Raw genomic sequence first — 22489 nt, forward strand, 5'->3', positions numbered from 1 at the left:
ACTGAAATAATCATACTGTACTGTATTTCTTCAATTGTTTTCTGCTTGCCTGAGAGTTGAAGTTGCTTGAGTTCCAGATAACTGAGAGGTGTGTGTGTGTGTGTGTGTGTGTGTGTGTGTGTGTGTGTGTGTGTGTGTGTGTGTGTGTGTGTGTGTGTGTGTGTGTGTGTGTGTGTGTGTGTGTACACCAAGTCCACAGTGTTACAACTGTAGGGAAAAGTGCAAGCTCCATTATCACTGAAAGTGGCTTCCAGTGAAATTATTTTATGGTAACAGCACTGACTCTTGTACACCTGTCTGACTCCCTTTTCTTTAATTTAGCAAACAATATTTCTGAATGTACTAAGCTTTTAATGAGTTTAACATTACAATTAATGACAGAATAATGAGGGGAACTTGAACTTTGAAAGAATAACACATTAGCTTCTTTCTGACATAATTTGGCCATGAAGCATGCTATAAAAAAAAACATTCTCATCTGGAGGATGATAGAGATGATGCACCAGAAGAGTGAACTTCCTGCTGGCAAACTACTTCCAGTTGTATGATGGCAAATTCATCTGAAAAATGCTTCAGAAGCAGTGAATGTCTGAGAAGAGGCTCTGTGAACTTAATAACGAAAGGTAATTGTTTTGGATTTACATTTGTAAACATGCAGTACTTAGAAAATGAAAGGAAAGTAAACACATAGTTAAATGTTAAGGTCCTTATTAAGTAGATAATGTAAGGGGTTGCTACTTGACATAAACGCTGCTGTATTTTTAAAGCAGCAATGTGCAAAGGTGGCAACTAGATAACAATGTGCTTTTATTTAATGTAAGATATTCATTTTCGCATACAGTGTTTTCGTTCAGCTAAGGTGCAGTACACAGTCTATTGTCTTTACATATGATCCATAATAAAAGGCTGCAGTATTGCATATGGTATTACAAGTGTGAGTGTAACTCATATTTCTTGCTTACCTTTAGTTTAATTGTATAACAGCTTAGGAAATTATCTTTGCAGTCAAGATTGCCATATTAGTAGTTGATTTTATTGCAGTTTATTTTGTTTGATTTGATGATGTTCATTTGTCAGTTTAACACAGAAGATCAGAAATGTGTATGGAGTGGCCCAAGATAGTTAGCCATTTTTAAGGAGATTGGGCTAGCAAGTACTGTGCTACTTGCTGTTGTGGAAATACATAGCTGCAAGTAAAACATGTAAAGAAAAATTTGAAAGCAGTGAAAGGCAAGATATGTGGCATTTTACTGGAGTCAGTAGATAGTGTTAGAAGCACAGTCCAGGAGATTTAGAATGCACAGTAACATGACAGTACTGTCGTAAATAGTGCTATCAGAATTGTGTGATGTGACCTTTCAAGGATTAGGCTTGTATTAGAGTTGATATAAGAATGTCTTGCTGGAGACAGTGCTGTATAGTTAAGCCAAGTGCAGCAGTTTGGCCACAGCTGACCTGTGCAGGCTACAAGTGAGGGTTGGTGAACTGGTGAGGCCTTCACACATAGTAGCAAAGTTCTACTACACAATATACAGTCAACCACCATGGCAGTACACTGTTAACCAAAAGTCATAAGGGGCATCATGTCTCTATGCGCCAGTTGCCTAGTTTTATAAAACCACAAAGGTGTAGAGGGTTATGGTCATGCCTGTGTATGCACAGTCAGTATGAGGAACTATCAAGAATGTTTGTGGGCAGGTATGGGTGCCATAGCATAATGTAGAGCTGATATTGCATTTACACTTGGAATTCAGAAACAGTCATGAAAAATCCCTTGTTAGCATAACAGTGGTGTTATGAGACCAAGGGCTAGTATTAATGTGATAAAAGTCATAATTATTTTTGTGGCACTGACCTCACTATAGAAGGTGCTAGATCATATGTAGTAGTGCTTCTCATTGAAGTTACTGACTATAGTAGGTAATAGAACTGACTGCAAGAGCTGTGGTAAGGGGGTACAGGCTATCAGCATACAGTGACGCAGAAAGGGTGTCTGTGCTGTATAGGGTGGGTACAGTTGTAACCTACATACACAGGGACTGACATTGCTGCTGTGGGGAAATTATGACCATAAAGGGTATAAGTCCTGGTTCTCTTAATCCACCAGTGGGTCTGTGGAAAGCTAGGGACCACTGTAATGGCTGTCTTAGGTGACAACACTAAGTGGAAGTGTCTGTGAGAAGGAACACCTTATGCTGATGATGTCCAGCTGACATCTACAGGAAATGAGGGGTCACACCTGGTAAAGGGTCAGGCTGCAGAGTTATGTATGTAAGTGGTTGTGTCTAGGGACAAATTACTTGTATATAGACATCTCAGGCTACAGGTTACATGATAAGCTGTTTCCACACTGGCAGTGGAGGCAGGCTGTGGGGACGTGGCCTGTGACAGCATTCCATGCCACTTGTTGCAGCGAGAGCTGCAGCATGGGTGGTGGACAGGTAGAGGGAATGGGGGTCACATTAGTATCCAGGTGCTGAACATGGGTGTATGTTCATGTGTACAGGTAATTCAAGGACATCCAAACAGAATAGATGCTGGAGAAGTTCACCCTGGCAGAGATGTGGATAGTCCTATAAGCCCTGTGTTCCAGTGACAGGTGGATTCTTAACACAGACAAGGCTCACAGGACCTTCAAGGAGTGGGTATGGTGTGATCTGGTGACCAAAGTGAATACTGTCAGTCAGCCATAACAGGACATGAGGACGGGACTGCCACTGTGTCACAGATATGATCCACCCTGATTGCACAAAAGCACTGTTCATTGTCATCTAAAGAATGGCCATAAATGGAGGACCAGCATTACAGACCACCCTTACAGACACTGAGAAGTTCTTTGTTTACTTGTATGGGGACAGTGATCTGGCACTCATACCCAGAGGAGACATGGCTGTGGGAGTTGGAGTAATGGCAACACTGCTTGTTATCTTGGGAATGCACTAGGTTGGTATGCCCATGTGCCAGCACCAATTTATAGTAATGCATCACCATCATAAGCTTGCTGATTGTAAACCTCACTATATCTTTCCCACAGGTACCTCAGGGGTGCCACCACCATGCTGTGCATCCCAGGGTATGTATGAGTTCCTTGCATTTGCAATATTTTACATGTATCTTATTATTATTGTAGAGAAGGGGTGTGGGTTTGTGACATATGCTCATTTATACACACAGGTGCTTTTTTCTCTCTGCCTTCACATGTGGTACTGGCAAGGGGTCCTGCACAGCTGGACAGGGCATGCCTGATGTCAGTTCAGCACTGGTGCCTGCCAGTCTTGACATCTCCTCCATAACACAGTCAGCACAGTATTAATGTTAATGACACTTGAAGTGGTGGGCACAATACCATCCACATCTGTTGACGTACTCATGGTAGCTGACACCTCTCTTGTGTAACTCATTTCTTTTGAGGGTCAGGCTGTCCATATCAGCCTATCACAGGATGCACAGTCCTCACATGTATGACAACAGGGGCAATGCTGCCCCCACAGAGCAAGAACAAAACACAAAGGACAGGTTGGTTGCTGGGCCTAAGCAACCACATCTTCTGCTGAGTCTTAGACCTTGATATTACACGGGCATCACTCTGCAGATGTGCATGTCAGTGATCCAAGCACATATGGCTATAACCCATATCAGAGATGATTAGTGTAATGTGTGGCATATGTGAGGACATACATGACAGCCTGCTGTGCCTACATGTTGATATTGCTTATTGGGATTGGGAGCACACCTGCCTGTCTTGCTGAGAGAGCTAGAGGGCCACTTTGCATCTGTTGCAGCCAACAAAGTGTTTGATGGCACAACCCACCATGGTCATGCTGTACACCACACGTATGGGTTATGATCCCAGGGTACAGCTTCAGATCTGTCACTAAACCCCCCAGATCTGTGACAGCATTATAATGCACATGGCTGCCAAACTACCTAGTCATAAATGTGCCCATCTCTCCTCTCATTTTACTGTGGGTATTCCTCACAGGGCAGGCTTACCAGGTTTATGGTGGGCTACATCATCACTGCCACTACTGATCATGTGCCTGCATTGGCACGACAGGGCTCCAACCTTGCATATGTGTCTTCTGTGGCTGTCCTATACATAACATGACAATGCAGTCAGGATCACACTGTTCCTGCCCATCCATGCTATCTTGTGTTGATGATCATGCCTTTCCATGATAGGACCTCCCATAGTCTATATCCTACCCACCTGTGGACATGCAACAGATGTCTTGAAATGCTCCACCACCTGCTGCAGGTGCAGTCCCCACACCATCTGGCCACCCGTTTCCATCTGGAATCTCCACTCTGTCTCTACACAGTATATCCAGCTGTCCCCAAGCTCCCTGCCATTTACTTAAATAACACTTCCACCTCCCCTGATCCTTGCCCTTACCAGCTATGTAGCTATTGCTAATCCTTGTCTCTGTGTTCCACCCCACATGTGCAAATGTTGGGAACTGTGCTCTGCCTACCCTTCTGTGTTATGTTGGTTAGGGAATGTCTGATACACATCATTGTCAGTCAATACACTGTACTGCATAGCCTGGGTATAGTATTGCATGCATTAGTTTTATTGTATGTTGTTTCTGTCGTGGCCCACAGCTGTGGCTCTTTGCCAGTCCCATAGCATATTGTGTCTGACTCAGCCTCACCTGGGGTTCTTCTGCAGCCTCTTCCTACAATAACTCCTCATTCAACACTCCCTTCACTCTTGGCTCCAGTCTCTCTGGTACTCCAGTGGTGAACTTGTAGCACAGATGCCAAATGTCTTTTTGCAGGTGTCAGAAACATATTTTTTGTGCCACCAGAAGTTTCTAGGCAATAGAAGTGGGCCTGCAATACTCTGCAGACCTGCATAGTGATGTTCTGGGTCTGCACTAGTGTGGTGTTGAGTAACATCTCAGCTATCATCTGAGGGTTGTGTATAGGTGTCATAAGCCACAGCTCCAGGACATATCAGGTATCCTTGCAACACACACAGCAGTGGACAGCTTTATGATTGTATTACAGTCTACACACTCATTGGCTTGTGTGTGCAGCTTGAGGGTAGGGGATGTCTGCACTTACAATTTAGATGTGCCTGTGGGAAATAACCCAGTTTAAACTGCTGGTGTAAATCTCACATGTGCTAGATGTGGGAATCATGGAAACTATATGGATGGTGCATTGTCATATTGCAAAAAATACCCTGTGCATTGGACGCTACCTGGCAGTTGATGGAAAGGAAGCCCTTCCATTTGATATATATTGGACACACATGGACCATGTCTGGCTTTGAAAGTAGTATGGATGCAGTCAAGGGTCCTTAGAACCTTATGCAAACTGGCTATTTCATAAAATGCCTGCATAGTGTTGTTTCCCTTCTCTGGAATTTATGGGAACTGCATAGGTTATCTGCACGCTGCCTGTGAAACTCCTGCTATGTCCCTTATGGCCACTGGAAATTCCCTGAGGCAAGGATGGTTAATGCTACTGAGACCATATTATCCACTTTGATAGGTAATCCATGCATCCAGTGTTATGCCATGTGAGGATGGCTGTTGGCTGCAAGCTGCCGTCTGGTGGCTTTGTTCACATGGTAGTGGTCAACTATATCCCTGCTGTGTTGGTAATGGTAGGACAGCCGTTGATGGAACCATCTCTGGCATGCAACTTTGTGGCCACCGGCTGCAGAAACAGCCACTAACACGTATTGTTAAGCTATAGTAGTTATTATTTCTAGCATCTTAGTATGGTCAGTATATGTGCTTACCAGGAAATGATGGTGTGCAGATTAACTGGTCACTATCACTCCTTGTACAAGTTTTATGCATTTCTGAATTGCAGTGCCATGTTGCTTGCCCTTATTTGCATTCATGATTGGTCTAATTTCCATAATGTTGCTCATTTACAAATCATTTTATGGTCATTTGTCTATGATGTAGACTGCACTAATTTCCATGGTAGCATGAACATTCTACATGTGTTTCTGAATTGACCCAACCCTATGTTCTACCATGCCTTATGATATTTCACTTAATACAGTGTGCTGATTGTTTCTGAATGCCTAGAAATGTCTTTCATGGCACAAAATATGCTGAATTGTTTAGATATTTATTCAGAAAACAATAAGAGATAGACTAGTAGAAATGGAAGGCAAACTGTAAGCTTGATTAAACATTTTTAAATGACATATGACTGCAAGAAGTAAATGGGTGACAAATGGGTTATATAGTTGTCATATCATCATCAATCTTCTTTCCCATTTTCTACATGGGATCAGTATGTCATGTCAACTGTTGCCATCTCTCGATTCAGTACCTCTTTCTCCTACCTTCTTCGACAGTCATGCCTAGCTGTCTCAGGTTTTCTATTACACAGTCCATCCTTTTCTCTGTTGGACACCCTCGTTTCTTCATGTCTTCTTCTTCTGTGTTCCAAATCTTCTTCACCAGAATGTCTTCTGCTTTTCTGCACATGTGCCTGAACCACCGTAATCTGTTCTGTTTGACCTTCTCTTCAGCTGGAACTACTTTGGCCTCATTTCTTTATTTGTCCCACAGTATGCCTCATACCACCTGTCTCAGGCACTTTCCATCACCTCTTGCTTCCTCAACTGCTCTGCCTTTACAGTTTAGGTTTCTATACCATACTGTAGTACTGGCCCCAACACTGTTTTGTACACATTACTTTTCAAGTTCTTTGGGATTCTTCTGTCACACACTATACCTGGCAATCTGTGCCATTTAGCCGCAGGCCCTCTGGTTATAGCTTTTACCTCCTCATTCAGACTTTCCTTCTCCTTAGCCAGCCCCTCCAGATACTTAAAGCTGTTAACTTGTCCCACTATTTTCAATATTCAGCTTCTTCTGATTTTCTCCATTTGCTGCTATTACAACTATCTTATCTGTACTTAGATTCATCCAATGTACCTTCTGTTTTACTTCCATTCTCCTATCCTTTGGTGTTGAATCTCCCTGTAATGCCACATTGTCTGCATACACTAAATTTGTTGATCTGTCCTCTCCAACCTGTTTGCTGATGAAGCCCATCACCAGTATGAACAGCAGTGGGCTCATATCTCAACCCTGATGCATACCCACTCCCTCCAGGAATCCCTTTGTGAGACCAAACACTGTTCATACTTGAGTCATTGGGTCCTTGTACATAGCCTGCACTAATTCCACCAACCACCACAGGACTTTCCAAATCAGTTTTTTTAGGACCCTGTCCTATGCTTTCTTCAAGTCTAGGAATGCCCAGTTGGACGCTTTCCCCATCTATAGTTTATGCTCAACTATCTGTCTCACTGCAAACATTGGGTCAGTTGTGTCACATTCTTATCTGAATATGAACTGCTCATCTCCCATCTTCCTTTATACTATCTGTGTATTCATTTATCAGTCACACTCTCCAGAACTTTCATGCAGCGTGACTTTCATACCACTCTATTGCATACATTTATGGCTGTCCCCTTTGTTCTTGTACAGTGCATTAGTATGCTTATTCTTCAGTCAACTGGGCTATGCCTTTATCACTATACTTCTATGAGTATCATCAGGAGCAATTTCTCCTCTATCCCACCCAACATCTTGATCATGTCTGCTGTGACCTCATCTGAACCTGATGTTTTCCCTGACCTTAATTTTCCTTAGTACTGTTCTTAATTCTTCTTGCCTGAGCTTCTCCTCTTCTTTCACTGTAGGCTGCGCCTGGGGCAATACAGCTTCTGTGAGGTTTTCTTCATTTAGAAGCTACTGAAAGTACTCCTTACGTCTGCCTTTGATTTCTTGTAGGCTAATGAACAGGTTGTTGCTGGGATCCCTTAAGAAGGGTGTCTGACTATTTTTCTGTATTTGCTTTGCAACCTGATAGAGTTTCTATGTTCCATCTAATGAGTCACTTTTCAGAAGCTGGTAGGGTGCCTCTGATGCCTTGTTCTTTGTTACTGCAACTCCGCTCCTAGCCTCTTTGTTAGCCAACCAGTATTCCTTCTTAGCTCAGTTAGTCTTTTCTCTTCCACTTTTTTCTGCACTCCTTCTTTACTTTGATGACTTCCTGGATTTCTGCATTCCACCACCAGCTCTCCTTATAACTTACTTCCATACTTGGCTTGGCTGCATATCTGTTCTATAGTCCTCACATATGCTGTTTTGAGGTGCTGCCCTTTTTCTTCAACTGTACCTATTTCCTTTCTTCATGAGGTGCTAGAGTATAGAGGTGCTAGTGTATTGAGAATACTCATGTGCTTCCTGAATGACTCCTTGAACTTTTGTGCTTTCTCTCCAGTCAAATTCCAGGTCTTCAGCCTAGTGTCTTTTGACCTTAGAGCCTTCTCTGATGACTGTTTGCAGCTGATTGTGGTGACCAATGGTTCATGCTGTGACTCAACTGTTTCACTGGGGATGACTTTGCAGTAAGTGATACTAGTCCAGTGCTGTTTCCTTACTAGGAGAAGGTCTACCAGAGTTGCATGTTAACTACTCTTGTTAGTGTTTAAGTGACTGTCTGCCTTTCTGAATCATATGCCGGTCAGCATCAAGCTATTTGCCATTCAGAAGTCTAAAATGGCGTTTCTTCTTTATTCCTGGTGCTCCACCCATGTGGACCAAGGCAGTCCTCTTATCCTATTATGTCTGTCCCAATATGCACATTCAGGTCACCCATTATGAACACCAATTCATGTTCTAATGATTTATCTAGTAGGTCCTGCAACTGCTGTCTGAATGCATTATTTTTTCACTGTGATAACCATGCCATGGGTCATAGGCCAAGATTATGAATAGTTCCCCATTCTAGGAGACTGACTGCCATGCATCCGTCTTAATTCTGATGATATAACTTGCTGTCTTCTGAAGTCTCTCCCTCAAAAATATTTGCATACCATTTCTAGTTTGTTCTCCTCCTGCGTGGTGGACTCTGGACTCCAAGCCAAGTGACTTTCCTGCACTGCCCTTCCTTCTCATCTCCTGGATGGATAGGATGTCAGACTTCTTCTGTACCATCATGTCATCTACTTCCAAGCTGTGTCCTGTCAATGAACCTATGTTGAGTGTAGCAATTCTTAGTTCATGTTTGGCAGATTGAATGGTTTTATGTGCAGCTTTTGCTCAACGGACTTATCCCAGGTAACCCAATCTGGGCAACTGGATACCAGATGGCTAGTAGCTTATTGACCCAGAGCTGCTAGGCTGTATGGCAGACACACATTGGCCAGTAGGGGCACATACACCCACAAATAGCATGGGTCCAGGGTGTAGGTTGGAGCAGGATGAGTCCTCAACCCATGTATCTTTAGTCAATATGATAAGAAAGTCTAGAGACATAGTTTTACATCATTGAGAGGCTAGCCCTGCCATAGTATACAGTCTGTGATTTGTGTTCTCATATTCTGGGGCAACTAAGCACCACAGCAGATGCCCAAAACGGACACCATCTAGAGTTTGTGCTGTTACCCTGAGCTCCATTATTGGGTTTGTTTGAGGTGGATGCACTCTGCATGTTTTTTTTTTGGGTGGTGAGAGAAACCCCAAAGAGACCAGGGGAGAGCATGCAAACTCCAAGCAGGCATTGTCTAGAGATCATAATCGAACCTTGTACCTTGTCCATGAAAGGCAAAAATCTTAACCATTATGGCATTTGGTCTCTCTACCATTATATAGTGTTTATTTAAATAAATCTTATGCACAATATATATTTTTCTATGGTATAGTATTTACAGTCTTATAGCTATATTATTTTTATAAACAGATATTATTTAATGCATTGAACTGGCTAGAGTAAAATAATAGATATTTTTTGTGTCTTCAGTATCCAAATATTGAACACTTAATATTTGAAAGGATGTTTACTGACTTGAAGAGGTGAATTCCTTAGATTTTTGTCAGCTGAGGCTAATTGCACAAATATGAATATAACTGTCAACCTATTATTTAAGCTTCTGGACGGGAGTGCTACAGAATCCTGAAAGCCCAAAATCCTGAAGACCAAAATCCTGAAAGTTCAAAATACTGAAAACTCAAAATAGTGAAAATTCAAAATCCTGAAAACACATAGGATACCAACACTTACTATATTCCTACACAAGTACATACAGAAACAAATAAAACACAAACTATTTTACTATTCTCCAAGTATAAGCAGGGGGACAAGCCCCCCTGCACCCCCATGTGAGGGGGGGGCTGCACCCCCCACATCCCCTGCTACTTAAATATATAAATTCCAAGATTGCACTTAGTGTAGTGAGGGGTACAGGGGTGCTTGCCCCCCTGAATATAGTTGAAGAGTAATATGTTTCTGTATGTACTTATGCTGGAATATAGTAAGCATAGGTATCCTGTGTGTTTTCAGGATTTTGAGTTTTCAGTATTTTGAGCTTTCAGTATTTTGAACTTTCAGGATTTTGGTCTTTAGGATTTTGGGCTTTCAGGATTCTGTAGTGCTCCCATATGTGTGTGTGTATGCTTGTGTGTGTATATATATATATATATATATATATATATATATATATATATTTTACAATTTTTGAACATTTATTACAATTGAAAAAATATGAGTCTTAATTACTTAAGCAATAACCCATGCCTGGGTGTGGGTAATGTTGGATTTACCCACGGTTGGTGTGGTTTGGTCACGATGGCAAAGCCCGATTGACAAACAAAGACAACTGTGAGTAAATCCAGCATTACCCACACCCAGAAGTGGGTTATTGCTAATATAAAATGACATTATTTAAGAAAAAAATACTTACTTTTCTTAAATAATGTCCTTGTATAATGGCGCCATGCTGTCCTTCTGCCTATGGACAGCTTTGCTTTGTCATTGCTGATGTACTGTGCATGCGTTTTGAACTTGCGTTCCCATGCATACCCAGTACATCAGTGCTCAGGAAAGTAAGCAATGGAGAAAAGAAGATCTCCGTTGCTACGCTTTTTTTTTTTAAACACTTAAAGTTAAAGAATATATCAACGGAAGAAAGTCCGAGCAATCGGACCTTTTTCCGTTATATATTCTCAATGGGCACGCTGGTTGGGCTGGCCAGTTAGCGTGCTTGTTTTATGATGTTACTGACCAGTCATTGTATAATTAGAAATAATTATGTAGTACTCAATTATTGCTACCATAAAAATCTATAGAGACGTATATGTCTTCATAGGGAAATTAAACCAGTTTAAAATGTCCAACCTTTTAATTTATTCTAAATATGTTGTTTAGGCATTTTTAGGTATATCTCAGGAGGCTGATTCCTGTTTGCATTATGTATTTCTCTCAGAGGGTTCCAAATTAGTAATTGTTTCTATAAATGATTGCTGTTGTCTAGTACCTCTTGTGATACAGTTATGGAGTAACTTGAATTAAGGGTGTGATTTGGCTACTTTTATTCTTTAATCTAAATTTTATAACATTGTGATGATTAATACAACTTATAAGATGGCTTTATATGACTTCCGACCTGTGAAGGTATACGTGTTCTTTAAGAGGAAATAAAGTGAGGCAAGTAAATGACAGGTTTAAAGATCTTGAAGTGGTACAGTGCAAAATAAGAGGCTTTCTGTCATGAAATACACATTTTAAACATGCATACTGTAAAATTACACAAAATATTAAACATTATTGTTTTATTTCTTTTACGTCTTAATGTGTATAGTGAAAGAAAGATGAAATCTATAGTGAGGTCATGTGTCTGCTTTGTATTATGTGGTCTGTAGGGTCTACTTCATATAAACAAAATCCCACTTACCCGACTTTCATAATATCGAGCCAAGAACACTGAAAGTCCAAAACACCAACCCCTTGGAACATTGACATTAAAGTAATGACAAGTATCCTGTTGGGCAACCCGACAAACAAACTGAAATGGAAGCAGAAAAACACACCCATGTGGGCGGATTTGCTCCCCACATCCCCTTACTAAATATACCAAATCCGAGATCGCACTGCACTACCGTGGAGGTCAGGGGCAAGATCAACATTCTGGCAAGCAGTTACTTACCTTTAGTTAAACGTCTGTGTTCCAAGTGGTCAGTGTTTTGACTTTTGGTGTTTTCGGTTGACATTATGAAAGTCAGGTAAGTGAGATTTCATTTATGTGAAATTATTAATGATGAAGAGTAGAAAAATAATAAAACAGTAACAACTTTGTAGTACTTTATTTGGATCTGAAGCATTCTGAGTTATAAAATGCAGATAATGTATATCTCACAGTCATTCATCTCCATTTCTAAGACTGTTTATTTAAAGAGGACAAGCTTTAACTTCAAGATTAAATTTTATGATCAGCTGAAAAAACTTTGTCCTGTAAAAGTTCAAAGATTGGCAGACTGACCAAATATAGTTATAATTTATTTATGCCTGATTGCATGGCTGTATTTATCGCTGTGTATAGTGTAATTCACTAACTGAGTGATAGGATATAAGATATGGTTGTTTAATAATTCTCAGAAAGAATCCAATCTGTTTCTATATATGTAGTAGACATTAACAAAATTGAAGATGAACTGTACTGTACTGTACCTGAGTGGGAGTTGGAAGTGCCTGAGAAGGTTAGTTCAACTGGAAATAATTCATATTGAACTGAAAATGTATTCTGGATTAGTGAATTTATCGTATACAGTGTCTTTATTAGTAGTCTTGATAATGGCATGTTGAAGATAAAGTAGTGCTATGTTTTTCTTAGATGCATATAGCCTTAGAATGGCTTCATATTAGTTATAATATATTTTTGTGCCATGAGGTATCTCAGAATGAATCGAGTATTATAAGTCATGGGTTTAATACTTCTGGTAGTATCATTAAATATTGGTGGTTTAAATAGTGATTATAAAAGAAGGGATTGGCCACACATTTAAAAATGAATAAGGCTGACACTGTCTTTCTGCAGGAAATTCATATTTTAGATGATGATATAAAGGGGTTTGGATGTGGTTCCTGACTTTGTGGTACAGGGAGATGGGGCTGTGACTGTGACACAGGTGACAAGGGTTAATTTAGAGGCCCCATTTGGGCAGGTGATCTACTTGCCGCACTGGGAAGGGCAATTTCACTGGTAAAGATTTGAATATAAAAATGTTATCTGTTTAATTTTTTTTTCTACTGCAATCACAGTGATGCACTTTGTAAACAATTAGATACTGTTAGGAATATTCTAACAACTACTGTTTGAATTCATATTATAATGTTTGAGCATTGTTATTTTTATTCAGTTTTATTCCTTATATTCTGTTGATCTGTTCTCCTTCATCTTTGAAAGGCCTAAAGTGGAAAATAATAAAAATATATTTAAAAAATGTTGTTCAAGTTAAACTTGCTAATTAGGGATATAATCTTTTTCTAACTAAATGTACAGATTACTGTGAGTTCGGAATATAAATGCCCCCTCAGATTCTTCCTATAGAATGTTACATAAATAGAATGAATCAACATTGACACTGGGATCTGGAATTTAAATCTGCGTGTCTTCAACATTGTCAGAAAATCCTTCTAACTCACTTATCTCCTCTGTCACTGGGTTCCTATGCAGATCCCAATCCATCCAAATTTTCTTTTACTCAGCCCTCATTCACTGTATCATAAAACACAGTGCCCCATTTGGCATGTATAGCTCTAAACATATCTCCTAGAAAGATCCCGGTGTTTTATAACTAAAAGACATTCAAACATAATGAACCACTCTTATTTGGATCAATTGAAAACTTTTGTCTTTATTTTCAGTGGCCTATGGACTACTGCAAGGTGATCTGTATTATGCCTTCAGAGCTACATCAAACTCTTTCCTCAGTGACCTCATTTTTTTTTTTTAAAGAAAAACTCCTTAGTTAATACCTGCTCCAAAGATCTAGTCTTATGCCAAAATGTCAACAAGTCTTGATTTAGGGATAGATGCATCACTTGGTGCCCTTCCTGTCAGTGCATAACCTTTCCTGTATATTTGGCAATGTAAAAACCCTAACAACATTTAAACATCAATTAGATGTATGGATAGGATCCTGTAACCATTTCCCAGGAGTCACTCACTTCGGATTATGACAGACTATACACAGACCCATCTCATTCCTCCCTATCCCTTCTCTTTTCCTCATTTTTTCAAACTTCTGACTGATTCCATTCCCTCTAGCATGATCCAAATAATAATAATCTATTCACTTCTCCCAAATTAGCTTCATTTCTACTGTCATCATCCTTCAGATGGTCTTCTTTACAGTATCATTGGTTAATCCTACAGTAGATGACATAGCAATAGTTTAGTATAAACATATGACCTTAAGAAGGACAGCAATGTGTAAATTCACTGAGATCTTAAAAATTATACAGCGGGGGAGGGGGTTGGCCTTGACCAGTTGAAGTGGTATGTTTCTCTGTTTCTCCAAGTGCAGGCTCCAAGAGGTATGCAGGTATACCTAGTGGTCCTCTTTGACATTTCCTAAATATCTGACAAGATACCAGAAATATTGCATGGGGCATCTTTGATGCTGTGGCCAGAGTTCTGAGAAAGACCAAATACATTTCCCATCCACTTAGGAAGTGTTCAGTGTGAGTGGAGAATTAATACTTTGACATAACAGTTGCTGCTACATTTGGATTAAAATGTTTACCCTCCATTATCCTCCAGAGTCCTATTGTTTATTACCCCCAATGGGGAATCATTTGAAGCTGCAACACAGGTTTTGGATAACTGTAATGTTATCATGTTCACCCTTATCATGCCACAACTTTTTTTCTGTTCTACATTTAATATCATTCACCACTTTATCAACATGTATGAAAACATTATGATGTTCACCTTTTTACTGTTCAAATAACAGGCCTTAAACTATTAATCTAATTTTCCAAAACGTCCATAGTTACCTGATTGTGTCTCATAAGAGTCTCCACATAGTCACAACCAAAATTATCAAATAGTGCGTGAGTCTGTATGGATTGAGAATACCGGGACAGTTAAGAACCCTAAGTACTGTAATTGATATACACAGAGTAGTGTATATATATATATATATATATATATATATATATATATATATAGATAGCTCAGCATAGGAATTGCCCCTGTTACTATGTTGGTAAAACTGAGAGAGTGTTAAAAGTAAGGATTTATAAACATCTCCATGATATAAGGGTGAAGGAATAAAACAATGCTTTGTGGATACATAAACAAGAATTTAGAGATCATGTATCTATTTTTTTGTAATAGATTCCTTAGAAATGGATGCTAAAGAGGGCTATGGAAAATTAGATTAGAGATAAGAAGAGCTGCATGGCAGTTAAAAACACACGACTGGTCCCTATGGTTTGAATGTTTCAATGTCTGTAGCTTGAGTTTTAAAAATGAAATCTTTATATTAAGTCTGTAAAGTTTTAGTATTAGTAGTGGCAATATATTAATTTAGTTTTAATAGTTATATGTTTGATATATATATATATATATATATATATATATATATATATATATATATATATAAATTTAATAATTATTGCGTTAAATTAAATTGCTATGGCTTTAAATTAATTAGCAATGGAAAATAGGGGAGGAGTTTTTATGGCATGAAAGCAAATAGTACATAGTTTTATTAACTCTGCTCTGTTGAAGTTCCAGGATATAAGGAATGAAAGCACTTAGTTATTTTTGTTTTTTGGAATAAAGTTGGTGTGATTACACTAGTGTGTGGATCATATGTTTACTTAGTGAGTTGCTGCAGTTGTGCACTTGGAACTGAGGTGGTACATTATTTGATGTTGTTTGGTGCAGCCATTTATTTGGTTGGGTTGGAAGTAAGCCCAAAACGTGGTGGTAATGGTATTTGACCAGAAAATTATTGAGAAACAGCTAAAGGATTTTGTGAACTACTGCATTGGATGTATGCTCCTTCTGCGGTTGAGTTCTATTAACATTTTAAGTAAGAGTGGCTTTTTTCTTTTGTTCCTATTATAATGGATACATGTGTCCACAGGTTTGTGTATATATGTGTAGGGCACTTCACAGGACAGACCGATCAAGGAGTGCAGTCTCCTCTGGAATCTCACCTACATGTCGCTGTTTTGGAAAGGAGAACACTTCAGACCTTTCTAGGCCTCCTTTCACAGGAACTGTGCATATTTAGTCCAACATCAAGAGACAAAGTCTGCACTTCATTGTGACATTTACTTTATGCTAGAGAAGATAGAGATTCTTTCATTTGAATCTGTAGTTTCAAAAAAAGCTGAAGTTCTTACTTTAGAAACCTGTTCCTGGTATCTGTCACATCTGTTAAAAGAATTTGTGTTACAAGCTCTGACAATGAAATCTCCTTACTGGAGAGAGGAAAAGCATTTCACTTAATAGCAACCTTAGGCAAGAAGGAATGGTTAGGTTTTAAGTTCAGCTTAAACTGGAGAGAGTTTTCCTTACACTGCATTGATCACTGTATATAAAGATGATCATTGTAGATAAATCAACTTTTTGTATCTCTCCAAATGATTAAAAGACAGGGAAGTTTGAAACAATGCTTTTCTCAATGACTTTCTTATACTGCTTAATTTTTTTATACAGATATGAAAAATCCTTACTAGAAAATCCTTAGGTACATTTTACTAGCACTGTCTCTGCCACCACAGTCTTTTTTTTCTATAAATGACATTTGTGGACAGCTACATTATCAACTCTGAGTACCTATACAAAACATTATAAATTGGACATATTATTTCCAGTCTTTACCTGAGGCCATGCTTAACAAAGATGTGTCCCCATAAGTCATCCAAGAAACTTAACTAGAGGCTTTGTCCTTTTCTGCAGTTGACATCTTTTTTTCTATGTGATACAGAAGTTGTAGGTAGTTACCATAAAACTAGATCCATAAGAATTGAGACTCCTGTAGTAATCAAACCTTCCTCCAGTTTCAAGCCTTTGCTTTATGGCTTTTTTTTTGGGTCCTACAAGAAAATGTGGGACATTTATTGCTTTTGCTGTTGCCAGAACTGACAAGAGGCAGTAAGGAGTGGTGTGCTGTAGGATAGAGAGGTGTTGCTAACAACCTGGGAAAGATTTTTTTTGCACTAAGCAGTTTTGACATTAGGGATAGCAGTCAGAAGGCCTGTTGTTACTGCAGATAAACATCTTCTTACATCCATCCATTCACAAACCCTCTTTCTCATTTTTGCACATGGGGTGAGGGTACAGAGACAGTCATCTAGAACACTTACATATCTTCTGTTAAAGTATCCAAACGTTTGTTTAATTTTCACTATGGAAGATTCTAGATGCAGTGGCCCCAGACATCTTCAAGGAGAATTTTCGAATTCAGGTAAATTCTAATTCATTTTATCATTTCTTGACGGCTGTTGTCCTCATTACATTGCTTTCTTATTCCTTTATCTCCTTTCATGTAAACCCTTATATATAATTCTTTATTTCCTTTTACTTTTTTTGTGTAGGCTTATGCCCTGTCAGCAGTCATGACTTCTTTAAATAAGTGCCCTTTTGACAAACAGATTCTCTCCAAAGAGTGAAACACTAAGTGTTTGTGGAGTGTCTTACAACCCCTAAAAGTGTCCTATTTATTTGGAAGTGCAATGGTATCATCAAAAGTCCTTATAGGAATATCCTACAAAATGGTTTGTCAACATCTTGTATGTATATGCATGGTGAAAGGATGATAAAAAACTGGGAAAACTTCTACCAGATGCAAGACAACATAATTTGCCTGGTTGCTTATCCATCTCCATAGCCTTTACTTAAATATGTTAACTGCATGGAGACATAACCAGGGAGAAAACTGTAAAGGTCAGAGAAATCTTTGAATCAATGTCAGTGCCCTAATATAAACAATGTAGGTAATAATTTTAAATGGAAGACAGTGGCCAATGTGTTGGAACTTGGGGAAGTATACACATTTACTCACAATCTTGTCTGCTTTGTACTTGACTTATAAAATAAACTTAATTTTTCAAGAACTGCAAATGTTAGAGCAAAAGATGTCTTCGTCATCCATAAAGTTTAAGCAGAAACCGGACAGGAAAGCAATGAGAAGAGCTCAAAGACCACAAACTTCTTAGGTTCATAGGTTCATACTAGGCTATCTGCCCTAGGGCATTTATAAGCCTAGCCAGAGTGCGTTTGGCTTTCGCCACCCATTTTAAATTAATTTTGCTATGCCCTTTTTTGAGGTTAGTATACTGTGCCTCTGTCTAACAGTGACACAGAAGTGATACCCGGGGTAAACCTACGATCTCCCATCCACTCATCAAGATTCCTCTTGAAGAGAGTCAATGAGGGACTCTACCTAACCTGGACTGGGATTTTATTCCAGAGTGAAGGGAGCCTCTGGGTTATGAATCTGTCCCTCCAGCATGTTCTATTTATTTCAGTGCTGAGGTTCAAGTCTCTCAAGCGTGTAGCTTGATGGGATTTGGATTTTCTCAGGTGCAGCATGTCCATTAATTCCGGGTTGGACATGGCTTTATACGTCAGGCACAGATCGCCTCTGAACAGGCGGTATGCCACTGAGGTATAGGTATACTATAGGTAATAAACTTGAAAAGGTAAATAAGATAATAAGAGTGAAAAGCTGAATCCAAGCTGAATCTTCCCATATAATTGACTGTATCCGAGGATCACACCCCAGTCTTGCTTTTTGTAGTAAGCCTTGTTTCTATTCCTGCAACATGACCCTGTCTGGTTACCATTTTGATCCTCTGACCCCACTACTGAATCATGGGTGGCTTTGAAATTCAAACGTGCACAAACATTCCCTGGTTTACATTTCTTCATTGTTGGCAACATAACTTCTCTTTAATTGAGATAACACTTGAGAATTTTGAAGCTTATTCAGTTCACTTTAAGTTTTTAGATATTAAAGGATATAGTACTGCTCTGGTCTCATTGAAAGCTGGGCTTAGTTCTACTTTAGGTTTAACATTCATAACATTTAGCAGCTACTTCCTTTCCCACTGTTAATATTCACAGTAACGTCTAATCCATATTGACTTTATTACTACTACTGGCGGTGATCTGCAGCCTCTTAATGCACTATACATTCACTTAGAGTCCAAGTCATGTTGCCATATAATATTGTTTTCCCTGCATCATGCACCTATAACTTCAATATCTATATTTTGCCTTTTTTTTATCAGCACAATTATTTCACCCTACGTCTTCAAACTCATCTAATGGTTTGCTTGGGGAAAAATACATTCTTTCATGAAAATCATTGATAAAGTGGCTCTTGTATACTGTTTAATTTCAAAATTCACTCCTGTTATTCCTGTAGTAATCCAGGAACTGGTTTTTACAGCCCTGAATGCCATATCTCTGATCCTCTTAGAGCAAGAAACCTAGACAAAGCCATAAATACTGGGGGGAACAAAGTCTCAAAAATAGGGGCAATTTTTAAATATTGGTCTTACAAATTTAGAAAGTTGATGGCATAGCAGGTTTTGCATTAGCATAAATTTTCTGAAAAGTATGAAGTCTAAAACTCAAATGTCTGTCATTATTTTCTCACATTAATCTTTAATGACTTGCTAGTGATTTGCCAGAAAACTACAATTTTATGAAAAACGGACCAAAAATATGAGGCAAAAATCTGAACATTTTGTGAAAATATATACAGTTGAGAGGTAGTGAATGATTGTGGCTTGCACTGCATCAGTATGATGAAACATTGTGATTTGGGTGTAAATTATTTAGATATATGCATAAATAGCATTCTAGCTACACAAGTTTAACATCCTGTGTATGTCTACGGAGTTCTGACTCTGTAACATAGAGGGATAAATCCCTGACTATGGCCTAGATCACCCGAGTTCTGTTAGGATCTTGGACAGTAGAAGATCCAAGCAGGTGAGGCAGGAGAATAGTGTCTTACTCTTGCTCACCTATCCTGGGGTGGGTGATAGTGGTCCCAACAGCCAACTGCTCCTTTGTAAGTATTAGGATTGTGAAAGACTCCAACCATAGACCTGAGGGTGGTGGGCTTGGCAAGACAAAGCCAGTCATGGTAACTCTCATGGGGTATGTGTGTGCGAGCATGAACCCATCGGGCACAGCAAAGCATGTTCCCCTGGTGATGCTGGTGCCCACATCACCCACCAGTAGATGGGGTTAGGGCCATACCAAGAAACTTTCCTTGTGACCTGGCACAGATCGTTCTCACCTGATGATTAAAACAAATGGACAAGGGCAGTGGTTTGATGGTAGACAGCTGGAAGGCCATAAAACTGGTAAAGAAAAAATAAATAAATAAATAAATAGGTCACTCAAAATTAGGAGATAGAAAACTTAGGGAAACTGAGATTTTATGGTGTACCAGAGAAACAAGAAGGAGTAGACTATATTAATGTTTTGAAAATACAACTGGCTAGTATTCCACAGCAGGAGTTGTTAATTGAAAGGGCACATTGTGTGTATGCTCTAAACCTGGTCCTGAGAAAGCAGCCAAGACCTCTAATAGTAAAGATGCAATCCTACCAGCAGAAAGAGTTGAGTCTGACAACACTGTGGTAGAAGGGCAAAAGTACTAAACATTGGATACAGTAGAATTTTTTTGGGAAATGATTACTCACTGTATAGAAGGCAGAAGATGAGAATGTATTGCAGCAATAAGGGAATGTGGAAAGGCAGGTGTGAGATTCAAGCTGCTTTATCTAGCTACTTCAAAATATTTTTTTCTGGAGATCAAAGTCATTTTTGATGCAGAACATGCTAAAGTTGAAAAACAAAAGTTTGTCTAGCAAAGTGAGCTATCAAACAGAAGGGGAGTCTGCTTCTTCTTCTTCTGATAATAAAGTTCATAGGGAGACTTTGCCAGTAAAACCTTTTCCAATGTTCCAAAGGAAGATACTTGGGAGACAGAGAAAAGCACAGGAATTGACTAGAAGAACCTGGACGATGCTGGAAAAGAACCAGAGACTGGAGTTGGGAGATGGAGAGCAACAGGAAGAAAACCATCAACTAGGAAATTAATGAATAAATGTGGGATTACAAAGCATCAATCACTTTTGAGAAATATGACTGAACAAGAAAACCTGGAAATACTGGACTTTTTTTTTACTGTGTTAACTTTAGTGGACTCCAAAACATATGCCCTTCTTCATGTCATTAATCTCTGGAAAAACAATAAGGAGAGGGAAAGAGGAAGGAAAAAATTAAATGTAAGTAAAGCAATTTTTGTTCTTAACCGTATTTTGACATATACTGCATGTCATATAATAAAGCACTTTCAGTTATTTATGTGTGTCATAAGGATACTAAAAGTAAACATGTGCCCCTTCCTTTTTTCTTTCTTTCTTCTTCTTTAGATTTAAGAAATGTAGGCACTGCAATGTCAAAATAGAAAAAAGCTTGGACAGAAAAAGTTGAGTTGTTGAGGTGTGGGGTAGGCTGTAAAAGTATACAGATTATGATATAAATAAAATTGATATGCTTTTTCTTATTTTTGCATATGGGAATGACTGAATTAAGGTCCTTGGCTTGATCTGACAAGTTTTAAGTGCCAGCAAGTAAATAAGAGAGATTGTAAGAAAGTTTTTCTTTAACGAATGAATGTTCACAGTGCAACATAAGAAGCTTGCAGCTGAAAGCAACTGTGCATCTGGATCTCAGCGTTACACCCAAAACATGCACTACCAACACTAAGGAACAAACACATAGACCCACATATGTGGAGGTACTCATTTGTTATCTACCCAAGCTTCCAAGACCTCATAAAAGCATCTGTCAGTGACCCTATAAAAAAAAGACAGCATCTCGCACAACACATAACTCGGAAAATCATAGTAGCCCTGCTTCCAAGCCCAAAACATTATAGTTATTGGGGACTCCATTGTAAGGAATGCTGTTGTCCTCTTACCAGGCTAATGAAGGAGGTGGTCACAGTGAGCTGGCTGTCTGGAGCTAGGATCTGGCCTTTAAAACCCAGGTACCAGTATGACACTTTCATAGTCCGTATGGGCATAAATAACCTAAGATGTACCTCACTGGACTGTATGAAGAGAGATATGATGGAGCTCTCTGAATTATGTGTCCCAGGCAGATATGAATCTATCCTTGAATGGCATCCTACCTTCACCAATAATGATGATGCCACAGGAACAGCAAAAAAATGATTGATTTCAGCAATTGGCATAGTTTTTGGTGTCACAACAAGGGGATCCAATATTTGTCAGCCTGGGAGAGGAGACATGATTGACTAACCACGATGCTTTGCCAGAGATGGTTTGCACTTGTCACCACTTGGCTTCCAGATACTGGCAAAAACTTTATCTATCCTATAGTGCCTTTTTTTGGCCATACCAAGTTGTTAAACCCTCCAAAATATCAAAAATCACACATGACTACCTAAAGATACTGGTGCTCAGTGCTAGGAGATTAAATAAAAAATGCACTCTCTGGAGAATGCAGACATATATGTTGTCACAGAAACATGGTTCAGAGCCATGGAAAGCACCCTGGCTATCAAAGGCTATAATGCCTTTCATGCATTTCGATTCCCCTCAGGCTAAAACAGGGGAAGGAGATGTCTTAGTGTTCATAAAGGAC

General features: G+C 39.2%; 1 long non-coding RNA gene across 1 annotated transcript in view; it reads left to right on the plus strand.

Moving 5' to 3' along the window:
* The first annotated feature begins 535 nt into the window (after window positions 1-535).
* LOC122808902 overlaps window positions 536-22489 on the plus strand; it is a 637910-nt gene continuing 615956 nt past the window's right edge. Inside the window, exon 1 of the long non-coding RNA XR_006365841.1 lies at window positions 536-623. This is a non-coding gene — a long non-coding RNA (uncharacterized LOC122808902). The remainder of the gene's footprint in view (window positions 624-22489) is intronic.

This window comes from Protopterus annectens, chromosome 8.part0 (genome assembly GCF_019279795.1).
Source record: "Protopterus annectens isolate FY-2018-M chromosome 8.part0, PAN1.0, whole genome shotgun sequence".
NCBI lineage: Eukaryota > Metazoa > Chordata > Ceratodontiformes > Protopteridae > Protopterus > Protopterus annectens.